Consider the following 12,948-nt stretch of genomic DNA (forward strand, 5'->3'; position numbering starts at 1 on the left):
TCGAATTTTTACACAAACATCACCAACATCCAAATCCATCCTTGCATACTCAAGGTTACCTTGTAGATCCTCAGCTTGGATTTTGTAATGCTGAACTTCAAATATGTTGATCCCTATCCTAAATTCCTGTGCCTCTTCCCATTTCATGATGATTTCACTTTTGTTTGCAATAAAATTGAGAAGAACAGCAGTATGAAGCTGAAACTTGGAATACTCACGACTTTCACAACTTTTACAATTTATGATTTCATGTTGTTTTTCTTTTGTGTACTGTGCAAAAGCATCTTCAACTGTTCCATCTGTTCTTGTGTACATATCCTCTAACACGCTGTTCAATAATCTGGGAGTCATTATGTATTCCTTTGAAAACTCATTATACACTTCCTTTCCTTTTTCCTTTAGACTAAGTCTATGCTCATAACTCTCATCCTCCCTATCTTTTTTCGATATTAAATATTCCAAGGACCCCTTCCAAATGTTTACAAAAGAGTCCTCATCAAGCTGAAATTTTCTTCCAAATTCAGTAAATTTATGTGCACTTGCAGTGAAGCCTGTTTCAATGAGAATAAACTTTGGGTTTTTAACTTGTCGTTCCACAATCTTTTTCATCTTGTTTAGATAATGTGTATTATAGAGAGTTAAATGATCAACAATAATACAGTCATTTTTTTTGAACTTTTTTGAATAAGCGATGAAAAATTCCAAATCTTCATCTCGCTTTTCAATTTCGTTTACATCAACATAATGAACAGAGAGGTCATCATTTTCTCGACACTTTAAAACATAGTAAATCGCTGATGATGTCTTCCCCAAACCTTCAATTCCATTCAAATAGATCCAGGTAGTCTTTTTTGCTCTGTTATCCTTTATTGCCTCCACAAACTTCTCATGAAACTCTGTCTTTATAAAGTATCTTCCCTCCTCGAAGTCAATTACATTGGCTAAAAAGATTCCTTCTTCATCGTCAAATACATGTCTTAGAACATTTGCTTCAAATTCCTGAGCCTGAAAAATAAATTGAGTAAGCATGTATATCGTACTGATAACTCCTGATTGATATTAAGAAAATTCTGTAGTACTTGGCCTTATGCTATGTAGATTCGTCATGTGGAGTTTTATACCTATAACTGTAATAATTAAATGTAAGATGTTGATGCCAAGGCCCTGGTCATGATATACAGTCCCTGAAACATTTTACTTGCCTCATGGACAGGGAGTGAACGGTAAGCGAACGCAGAGTGCACGGTGAGCAAACGCTGAATGGAATTGAGTAAGCGGCTGTGAACGGTGAGCTCACGCAGAATGTGGAGTGCAAACGGGAGCGAAATGTGAATGGAAGATGTATGATTGGTTCAAACAACTCGGGTTTATCCTCCGTCTCTTACTTCAACAAGAATACATATTAAAATATATAGTATTGTTTTGTTATAAACTTTTGCAAGAACAGGTGCTTTCAATTTCATGTATTAAAATTTGGTCAAGCATTGAAACAAAATTAAAACTAAAATTATCATTAAGATGAAAGAACTGTTAACGTAATCTTTACTCATTTTACTGATGATTGATAATTTAATGAATTCCTAAAGTAGTAATTTATAGCAAGTAGGGAGAACGTTTTAAACTTGCCAAATAAAATGGAAAAAAATCAACACATGTAAATATAAAATGAAGATTTCTAATTTTTCCAATTTGTGTTTACAAAATTGTAGGGACATGCTATCATAGTTGACATAGGTATTCCCAGATTACAAAGCTTACCGAGACTAGGCATCATCTTTTTGAGACCACCTTTATCATATTATATGAAAATCATAGTTAATCATGTTAATGATCTTGGATATTCATGGATACTGTTTTGACACAATATCGTATATCATATGTAAATAATAGTTTGAAAATCATATGTTCATTTAATACTGTATTGTAAGATAAAATGTTTATCAATACAATAATATAAAATACCATATTGCATCCTATGATACTATACAATATATATCATATAAAACATTATTATGCCTCCTGTCAATTTATCTCTATAAATTCAATACTCATCTATTTTCGCATAGTATACAAAGGGTTTATATAGCGTAAACATACTATGCCGAAATAGAGCACAGCAAATATTTTCCTCAAGCTCCTGCACTATGTATCAAACCCTGACTAATATTTAGGCATAGTACATGCACAACACAACACTATTATATAAATATAATACTGTAATATATAATGACACAATATGATATTGTAACATACGATATGACATTGTATCAAGATATGATATTGTATCATATAATATGACATGGTATTGCATCTTGTAAAACATTGTACTTGATCACATAATACAATATCATAATATATAATATATGATACAATATAGTATCATATGATAAAATATCATATCACATAATAAATCACAAAATTGTAACATATGATATTATATTGTATGATACAGTATGATATTGTATTGTATGCCATTGTATCATATATGATACATAATATGATATGTATCATAAGATACAATATATTTGATACAACATTGTATTACAGGTGAATCTCGATAACTCGAACTTCAGGGGACCATGATTAAACTTCGAGAGATCAAGAGTTCGAGAGATCGAAAGTTTAAAAAATTCCGGAAATTTTTGTTCCGGTCATTTTGGTTCTAAAATTATAGTAGCTGGAAGTTTATATTTATAACATGGAACGATAGTCTAACATGATCTTATTCGTATTTTCTGTTACATTACTTCAATTTAAACAATACATAACTTAGTTGTGTGGTTATTAAGTGGGTTTTTTCACGTTAAAAAACTTTTAAGCATATTTTGTTTTCTTAATCATAGAATATATTAAGTAAAGAGCTGTTTAATATATCGTAATTTTCACAAATTGTTGAAATTAATAGATCAGTTACAAATGACCTATCTACCCTTTGAAAGAAGCGAGGGGTAGTGTCAATTACGTAATCAACCAATTAACACTACCACGCTAGCCCCCAGGCGTTCACTCGACCATCCAGGTAAGGTCCACGCGGAGCTATAATTATACGCTTGATCGGCCGCATGTGTACACAGCAACCACTTCGAGTTATCAAGTATGAAAAACAATGAAATATGTATAACGGGACCCAGGTTTTACTTCGAGAGATCAAGGACTTCGAGAGATCGGAGTTCGAGAGATCAAGAGTTAATTTGCTTAGTTATATAGAGAAAAAAAATCAGGACCGTGATTTCACTTCGAGAGAGAACTTTGAGAGATCGAAGTTCGAGCTATCAAGTGTCACCTGTATATCATACAATATCATGTGATATAATAAAATATCATACAATATCATTTCATAATTATGATATTACATATTACAATTTGATTCAACATCATATTGTATCATGTAATTTTTTACAATATAATATATTATGTAATATTGTATCATATAAAACAAAAGTGTTTCATATCATACAATACTACATCATTGGAATCATGTTATATCATTTCACAACAAACACATCTATCAAACAAGTTTGTGTGAGGTAGGAGGGTTTTTTTTAGCATCCTTGATAATGGGGATCAGGCTCTGCATCTGAAGATACCTCTGCGATTCATTTATATTATAGTTAAATCAACTATGTAAGTTTGAAATAGTTCTATTATCTATTAAACATGTGACCTGTTCCAAAAAAACTAAACCTCATCCAGCATCCGAAACCTATGGCTCAGATTTAGCATTCAAGCCCGTCAGGTGCATCAGTATCATAAGACACACCATCCATGCAAGTTTGGTGAAGTTAGGACCATTAGTAGAGAGAGAGAGAGAGAGAGAGAGAGAGAGAGAGAGAGGGGGGACGTTGGAAACAGAAAAAATTGATAAAGAGGGTCAGCGCCGTATTTTATTTATTTAAATTTAAATTAGATGTACACAATCCTTTTTTAACGTTTATTTCCATTTTTTGATTTGCTTCCGACGTCCAAATGAAATATCATTAGTGGAAATATCATGGAGGTATTTGTAAGCATGCATATACTTCTGCTATGTATACAGAGTTACACAACAGCGTCATAGTATAAATATTGTATGTGAAAGTATTACATATGTACATGTATTATAGGAAAGCTTGCATTTGTGCAATAATGATTTAAAAAAAAAAAAAAAGCGTGTGCAGAGAAATTGCCGAGTAGATCTATATTCTATATTATATTTACATTCAGTGAATATTTCCCCTTATGTTTGCATTGGAAATCTGTGACGTTCAATTTCCTATGAATTCATAATTCATGCGCCATGAGCACAAATATAAACGTCACCACGTGTTTTGAGTATATCTATTTAAGATTAAATGAAACTTTCAACCTTACATAACCAATTTGATATGTACTTTTGAAAAAATAATCATTAAATTATATCTACTCCCTAATTAACAAGATTTTTCTCTACAAAGTTTATGGCAGTTATATTTTTAGCCGTGGAAGCGTACTAAATAACATGTTAATATGTCTGTTCCATGTATGTTTCATATTCCTGATTGAGAGCGTATATAATGGCTTTACAGCGATGGTACACATATATTTCATACAAAACAACATCAGTATGAATATAAATATAAGCATTGAATGACAAATGCTTATATATTATCATACCGCGCTAATGCGCGGTATTCGATTTGTCTGCACCGCATTGGTGTGTCAAAGGACCGACGACATCCAAAAATGAGCATTCAATGCTTAAATAAAAACATTATAAAAACATCCCATAAATGAAAATTGTACTTTTCCAATATCTACGAGGACAATATGTGTGATATTTTATTGATCTCTGAATCTCTGAACTCTGAATATAAAATAAGGTTCTGAAAAATTGCGTCACAGCGGCTTGAAAACTCTCCACTTGCACACTTAAAATACACCGCTTAGCTGGAGGTGAAACACATGTGCGTATCATGGATATTCAAACTTCGAAGTCCAATTTCTCTTGCAGCAAATTGATTATGCTTTGAAAATTTTTACAACTTTCGAAAGTTTGCCCCGACAAATGGAACACTCCTTTATAATCTTTCGGCACATCCTGAGCAGCAGTATAAATGACCACAATCCAGTATAATACAGTCCATTTCATTGTCTAAACAAATTGTACACCATCCAAACCGCACTTCCAAGTCATCTGTAAATACAACAAGAGGCCCATGGGCCACATCGCTCACCTGAGGAACAATAGGTATGGTAAAATCAGCTTAATGGAGTCATAATACAAACTATCTGGACAATGTACAATAATACATGTAGATCCTGTATAAATAAAATCCATTTTCCCCTGGATATTCTTATGTTTATAATCATTAGTCCCTTTTCTAACAGGATGATTTTATAGTCATATCATATGTTGAGTATTGCAGTTCTCAAAAAGATCCTTAACAATAGTTTATATATGGGATATAAACGTACATCAACCTCTGAACCTTCTCGTGAAGCCAAAGAATTGTCCTGGGGCCAAAGTCTTAACAATTATAAAGAATCATCTGGCTGATTAGTTTCTGAGAAGATTTTTAAAGATTTACCCTATATATTCCTTTGTTAAACTTTGACCCCCATTGTGGCCCCACCCTACCCCTGGGGATCATGATTTTCACAACTTTGAATCTACACTACCTGAGGATGCTTTCACACAAGTTTCAGCTTTCCTGACTGATTAGTTTCTGAGAGGAAGATTTTTAAAGATTAACTGTGTTTATTCCTATGTAAAACATCGACCTCCCATTGTGGCCCAAACCTACCCCCAGGGTTATGATTTTCACAAATTTGAATTTACACTACCTGAGGATGCTTCTACACAAGTTTCAGCTTTCCTGGCTAATTAGTTTCTGAGAAGAAGATTTTTAAAGATTTACTCTATATAATCATATGTTAAAATTCGACCCCCATTGTGGCCCCACCCTACCCCCAGGGGTTATTATTTTCACAACTTTGAATCTACACTACCTGAGGATGCTTCCACACAAGTTTCAGCTTTCATGGCCGATTAGTTTCTGAGAAGAAGATTTTTAAAGATTTACTCTATATATTCCTATGTTAAACTTCAATCTCCCATTGTGGCCCCACCCTACCCCTGGGGGTCATGATTTTTTACAAATTTGAATCTACATTACCTGATGATGCTTTCACACAAGTTTTAGCTTTCCTGGCTGATTAGTTTCTGAGAATAATATTTTTAAAGATTTACTCTATATATTCATTTGTTAAACTTCGACCCCCCATTGTGGCCCCACCCTCAGGTGAGCTAAAAAGGTTAAGTTTACAATACGTTGGTTTCTGGAAGAACAGACTTTGAAAATTTTCTTAATAAATATTGACAAATTTTTTACTTTTTTAATCTTTAGTTTTTAAGATATGTGTACAAACATAGAATTGTGAGCAAATCTTTGTATCTTGCTTATAATTCGAAGCTTAACACTCAAATATGGTTAGTAAATAGAAACTGTAAACAATTAAACACAAGAAACATAGACTACATGTATAACAAATAAAGAACACAATTTATTTTTTCGAAATTATTCATATATATATTACATGTATATACCTACATATTTCCGCCAGCGATATCAAACTCTATTTAAACTGAATAAACTCGAGAAAATGCCGAGCATCTCAACAAAACCTATTGCATTAATCTACCATTACGCAAAAGATAATGCCGAATTACCGATAGAATGAATTGTATTTCAGTAGGCACCTACCCCTACATCAGATTTTGCTTAATTTGCGCAGGTAAACAGTTAACTGTTTGATTTAACGAATTCTCTGTTTGATTTAATACGTAAAAATCACGAAATACAGACGATAGTTTCCAGGTAACAAAGCATAAATAATGAAAACGAAACGAAAATTAGAACAAGCTAGCACCAACGTCATGTGTGAAAACTGTCAACGCATTGAAATATCTAGCCTCAATTTATTTCACAAAATCGGCACCAATATATTTTGTTTCAAAATTTCCCTTCATACGCGAACTGTTGCACAACAAGCAAATTCATCATAGTCAGATCGAACCTTTTTCGTATAATGTCATGGCTGCTTTAAACAAAGAACCTCGTTTTAGAAGTATGGAATACGAGTCTTGGTAAAATGGGTATGCAAACCCGGGCCGTGGCAAAATAAAAGACGGGGCAGATCGGCAATCGTCAATTCCAAATACGCATTATTTTGCAGCAATATTTACAGCGAATACAAATATACTAGTCCATCAAATATCCTGAAATTTTAATGAGATTGGCAGATTAATAACTGCTGATATTTTGTTTTACCCAGGCCAAGTCTTGTCTACCAATTTTATTGTATGCCGAACCCGATCCTTTTAAACTGATTGAAACACGCCTTTCCTTTATTATTATTTTCGTAATAACTCAGATTTGAAACAGAATTACCACTTAATTTTTGCAATTTATATTTTCCTTCCCATAAGGATAATTTATGCTGAACTACGTTGAATTTGCCTCGGTAGTTCTTGAGAAGAAGATTTTTAAAAATGCACCCCCCTTTTTCTACAATTTCAAGGTTTTCTCCGCTTTGAACACAGATCGCACTTTTATTTCTGCAATTTATATTCGCCCTCCCATAAGGATGCTTTGTGCCAAATTTGGTTGAAATTGGATAAGCGGTTTTAGAGAAGAAGTTTAAAATGTAAAAAGTTTACAGACGGACAGACGGACGGACGGACGGACGGACAGACGGACAGACGGACGACGGACAAAGGGTGATCAGAAAAACTCACTTGAGCTTTCAGCTCAGGTGAGCTAAAAAAGGATGTTTATTCGTGTTTCATTAATCATTAAGTCATATTGTTTGTTGGACAAGAAACAGTATCTGTATTAACTTGTCTCAGTACAATGATCGGTATCAGCTTACACAGGGAGTCAGCCAGTGCTATCCAGTGGAGGTGTCTAATTCTCAGTTAATCTGCTTAGCACCAAAGAAACTACAAATTCGCAGTGGCTCTCTGAGTCTAAATGCTGTGGGTTAAATTATATAGAATGAAATATCTAAACATGGCTTAGATTTTATTGACCATATTTCATTGAAAACAAAGTATTATACACTAGCTATTATGATTCGATGCAGCCAAGACTAAAGATGACAAAAAGACAAGACAGGCATTAAAAATTCAGCTTGAAATAGAACACCACTGTCAGCTAAATAATAAATCTTTAAATTATCAATAACAACAGCTTCTTTAGTCTGCACAAAACAATGTAAAAAAAAAAAAGTCTGAAATTGCCATATGCTACAGACAAGATTAATGAAATCTACAAAGGACTCCTTGGTACATGTAATTGTAAAAGACAACTCCCCCCATGGTCACAACTAATTGGACCTCTCCATGCCTGAATAATCCATAAAAATATGGTAGACTATTTATGTAAACTGTTCTGCTAAGATCATGGAGGAATCGACACCCGAAATCCAAAAGTAAATTGCAGCATAAATCATCAGAGCCCATCCCAATTAGAGCTAAAATTGAGTAGATTATAACACAAACCGTTCCTTTCATTTGAACGTCGGCCACTTTGCAAAAACTACACTTACAATTCTTCTACGAAAAGTTGCATGTTTTTCAATTACTACAACGCAAATATTTTTGAAATATGGTATTAAAAAGTTGGTGACTGATTTAATTGACTTAATGAATGATTTAAAACAGTTAATCTTTGTGCGTATCATGTAGAATATTTTTTATTTTCTAACATCTTTTAGCTATGGTTTAATTAATATCTTTCTTCTCAAACAAAATCTTTTTTCCCCTCCAAATTGTCAAGCATCAATTCATGTGTCTATTCCCATTTCAGTGTGCTCCCCCACCACCAACCCACCCAAACAACTGTCATGCATACGACTAAGCCACTGCAACAGTATATCATATGCATACTCTGTCCCAAGATATCCTTGTTTCACATTTTGCTATATTACTTGATAATTATAAATACACATGTAGCTCAGGGTTAACAAAAATGTTCATTCAAAAGTATGGTAAAGGACTATATATGGTATGGGCCTAAAATGGCCCCCTAAATTTTACTGTAATTCTTTGTTTTCTTTGTACAAATATATATATATGTGATGTTTAAACTTCATGTTCATTTTGATTCAAGTGCCCACAATTTAGAAATACGGCATTGTAAAGACAAATTACAACCTTTTCCCACCATTTTTGCATTTTAGCATAAAAAAGCTTGTTTTCAAGCAGTTTTTCTTTCAGGAAACATAGAGCGCATGCTTGAACCAACAAAATATTTTAATCAGAGATGTATCTAGCAAAGTCTATTAAGTGACAAAAAGTTTGTCCTGGTTCAAGCATGCGCTATATATTTCCCATTTGTAAAAAGATAAGAAAAATGTCAATTTTCGACTAATTTTGATTGAATTATAGAAAAAGCGTCACTTCTGACGTCATATACTGCAAGTGAGTGCAAATAAATCAAACAAATATGTAAAAAATATATTTTATATCAACTCTTCTAAATTATAACATTAACATTTTATTGTACCCGAAAGACTTTAAAAAATGGTGAATTATGGGGGCCAAATTTAACTCTTTTCATATATAGTTCTTTCCAAAATTTCTCCCTTAAAACGCCCCCTCTTACTCATCAGGTTTCAATACACAACTAAAAAATGTGATCTCTTGGGGATTTTGAATTGCGAAAGACCCAATCTGATTAAAATCAGATCTTTGTACAATCCGAAATTCTGATAGCTGCTGAACAAAGTGTGTCGACATCAGAATTTGTCGGAGCGGATCAAAGATCTGATTTTAATCAGATTGCGAAAGACCTGGATGATAATGTTAAAAAATTCTGCAAGGTATTTAGATGACTTCCAAATGGAGAAAAGACGTTAACATTTCCAATTGTATAACTCCATAAGAAATTTGTTTTTGTTCCTGTGAATTTTTCCAATTAAAAAATGATGATGTGTGAATGAAATTATCTTGGATGTATTCCCCTTTAATATCTATTTCACTTTCACAGTATGTGTATTTTTATTAAAAATTGTCCAAATGTGTTACATAAATATCTTGGGACACACCATAGTGAAAGAAAGCATTGTGCAGAAATTGAGTTCATGCTTTGAAAATAAAATGCACATTTTCTGTTTCACTATTTAATTGTTTTAAATTAAATGAAAAAATTGAAATAGAGCAAACATTATGCACGTTTCAAAGTTGGAACCTTTTTATCAACAGCTGAAAATGCTTTTTCTTCTCCTGCTATCAATAATGTTAAGCATCATTCCCCTAGAATAAATTTTATGTAATGTTTTTCACCCTACAGTTTAGGAATTCTTTCAAATTTGTTGTCTGGTAATGCTACTGTAACTTTAATTACAATGTATACTGGCTGCCTTTAGCTGCTGGTCTTCGGTGGCAGGGGACAGTTTTTTTTATACAATTCATTGTAGCCAAGGGATGCATGTCTTCGAAACTCTGTAACTAGAATTTCCTCAGTTCCCATTCAGCACAAATACCTTTAATTCACTCTTTATAAGGCCAATCACCAATTTCTGAAGAAAATTACTAATCAAAACCCGTAAAATTCTCTACATACTGGTTTTTATGAGATTTTGACCCTTTCCTATTTTGCTAATTTTTCATGATTTTTCAGCTTTTTAGACCTCCCCCAGCTAATTCCCTGCAGAGGGTTGACCTTCCGTACTGTGTGCATGTTGCACTATCACATGTCAGAAACTTACCGGTGTATAGTTTACAATGTCCCATCCACCTACTTTTCGTGTTATTTTACCTCCCGTCTGTAACTTGCAATTTCACTGTGTACAGTCAGCACAACAGTCACAGCCGCAGGTTTCGCATTTTACTTCTGATTCTCATGTACCTAACATAAGGGGCCTACATATTGCATATCAATTTCAACAACAGACACCCCTCTAACTAATGATAATCATTAAAAATCATTTCATGAATTTTAGCAACACTCACAAGCCTTCAAATACAGCAACTCTCAATTTTACAAAAATATTGACGGGTACTTTATTCGAAACTGTCCCTTGCTACATTTAACATACACTAACATTCTCTGAAAAGTCATCTTGTCTTATAATTAAAAAGCTTATGCTATTCTGAAAAAAAGTACACCACATTTTGCCAATTCCATTGAGGTTTAAGAAAAATATGGCCATTTGAGTGAACCCACCATTTCCACTTTCCTCTATTTAACACAGATTCACAGGGCTCTCCATAAATAAAGCATCTTTACCTAATCTTTTAGAGGTCAACTGTTGTTCAACCTCCTTAAATAAGAAACCTTATTCAATACTACATACATCTGCTTGATATTATCATGATAAAAGCATCACATCACTTAGAAATCCCTTTACATGTATACCCTCCCCGTATCTTTTGATTTTCACAAGAAGCATTAGTTTGAAATCTTTAACCTAATATTATGAAACTTGTGGCAGTTTCTTTGAGTCCTTTCTTACACATATTTGAAAACAACCATCACTGATATTTAAAATTGATCTTTTTTGGTAAATGGATGATTTGTAGCATTTTTATTCACAAAAAGTCATGTCACCCTACATGTGAGTTCTTGTTTTCATGAAAAACTAAGCCTATAATCATATTTAGTGGATATCTTATATATTCTGGTTTCTAGTCTCCTTTTAACTTTGCTAAATTAGTAAGACCTACAAGTGTGATGTGTGCGTTTTATTAAAATGAAATTCAAACACACCCGGGTACCTGGGGACGGATGAGAATTCGATGAAAAATTTTCAAATTTTACATGGTTTTCTACATTTTTGATGCATATATACAATAAAAGGGTAGAAATATGTTGTTTTTTGTTCATTTCAAGAGTGATTATCATAGCAGATGTTAGTTCAAGGTCAAATGTACATTTACATATCCTACATGTATTGGTAATGGAGTCCATTGGAAAGAGGCCTAGAGGGGGTGGCTTTTTCAAATTCAATTCTGTAAATACATCTAAAATACCATTTTTTGATAGGAAGGAGCAAAAACTTGAGTTTTTTGACATATTGTATACTTTGAGAACTGCATTTGTATACATGTAAAGTTCATTTGAAATAAAAATATGCTGTTTTAAAAAAATTGGGTGATATAAATTTTCATAATTTATCACCCTGTTACTTACAAGTACATGATGTCGTCACTTAATTTACTCGCCAGAGACTTTCTCTTACACTTGCAAAATGAAGTATGTTATTCAGATTTTACATGTAAACAAACTACACATGATGCAAGGTGCGGTGCATGGTAGCAGTGATTATTCGGGGGAAAGTCACATAACTATTCATGTATCTGATGTAAAATGTAGTAAAATCTTCGAGGAACATTTTTTGGGAGTCGAATATTTGTATAAATCAAATACAAGATTAATCAGTGCAAAAAGATCGCAAGTTTTGAGCGCGGTAAATCATTTTAAACACGAAAGAAACTGTAGCTCCGAAGTCTATCCGATTTTTTTCAAACCCTGCAGCGAGGCTGCCAATGCACAGTAACGTTGCCAGAAACGCTTAATTCTCTGAATTTTCTTTCTATACTTTACCTTCTTCAATTCTGAACCATTTGGCTTGTGCTTTTCAGTAATCATACTCAGAAATTCATTCATATCTGCGATCTCGTCTCTGCAGGCAGCAATCTCTAACTAACTCACTGACTGCACGTGCTCCTCGTGGCTCGACAGACACAGCCTACCGTCACAAGGGAAATAACTTTTCCTTAATTTTTGAGATTTTTTTTTCATCATTTTACGATGCCAATCCGATACTCTGGTGTTTAGTTTCGCGGGGTGGGGGTGTTAAAAAGTAAATAAGTTAACGTTGTTTTTTGTTGTTTTTTTTTTTAAATATTTTATTTAGTTTATATGCCACTTAATCTATTTTATTCAAAAAGAGAGAGAGAGAGAGAGAGAGAGAGAGAGTATC

The 12,948-nt window shown here is 33.3% G+C and overlaps 1 protein-coding gene across 1 annotated transcript in view; it reads right to left on the reverse strand.

Annotated features, from left to right (window-relative positions):
* Positions 1 to 12,722, reverse strand: part of LOC105337192 (leukocyte tyrosine kinase receptor) — a 192,756-nt gene extending 180,034 nt beyond the window's left edge. The window contains exon 1 of the mRNA XM_034468725.2: positions 12,570 to 12,722. The gene's annotated coding sequence lies outside the window, so the exon portion shown is untranslated. The remainder of the gene's footprint in view (positions 1 to 12,569) is intronic.
* Positions 12,723 to 12,948: the final 226 nt, after the last annotated feature.

This window comes from Magallana gigas, chromosome 6, assembly GCF_963853765.1.
Source record: "Magallana gigas chromosome 6, xbMagGiga1.1, whole genome shotgun sequence".
In the NCBI taxonomy this organism is placed as follows: Eukaryota; Metazoa; Mollusca; class Bivalvia; order Ostreida; family Ostreidae; genus Magallana; species Magallana gigas.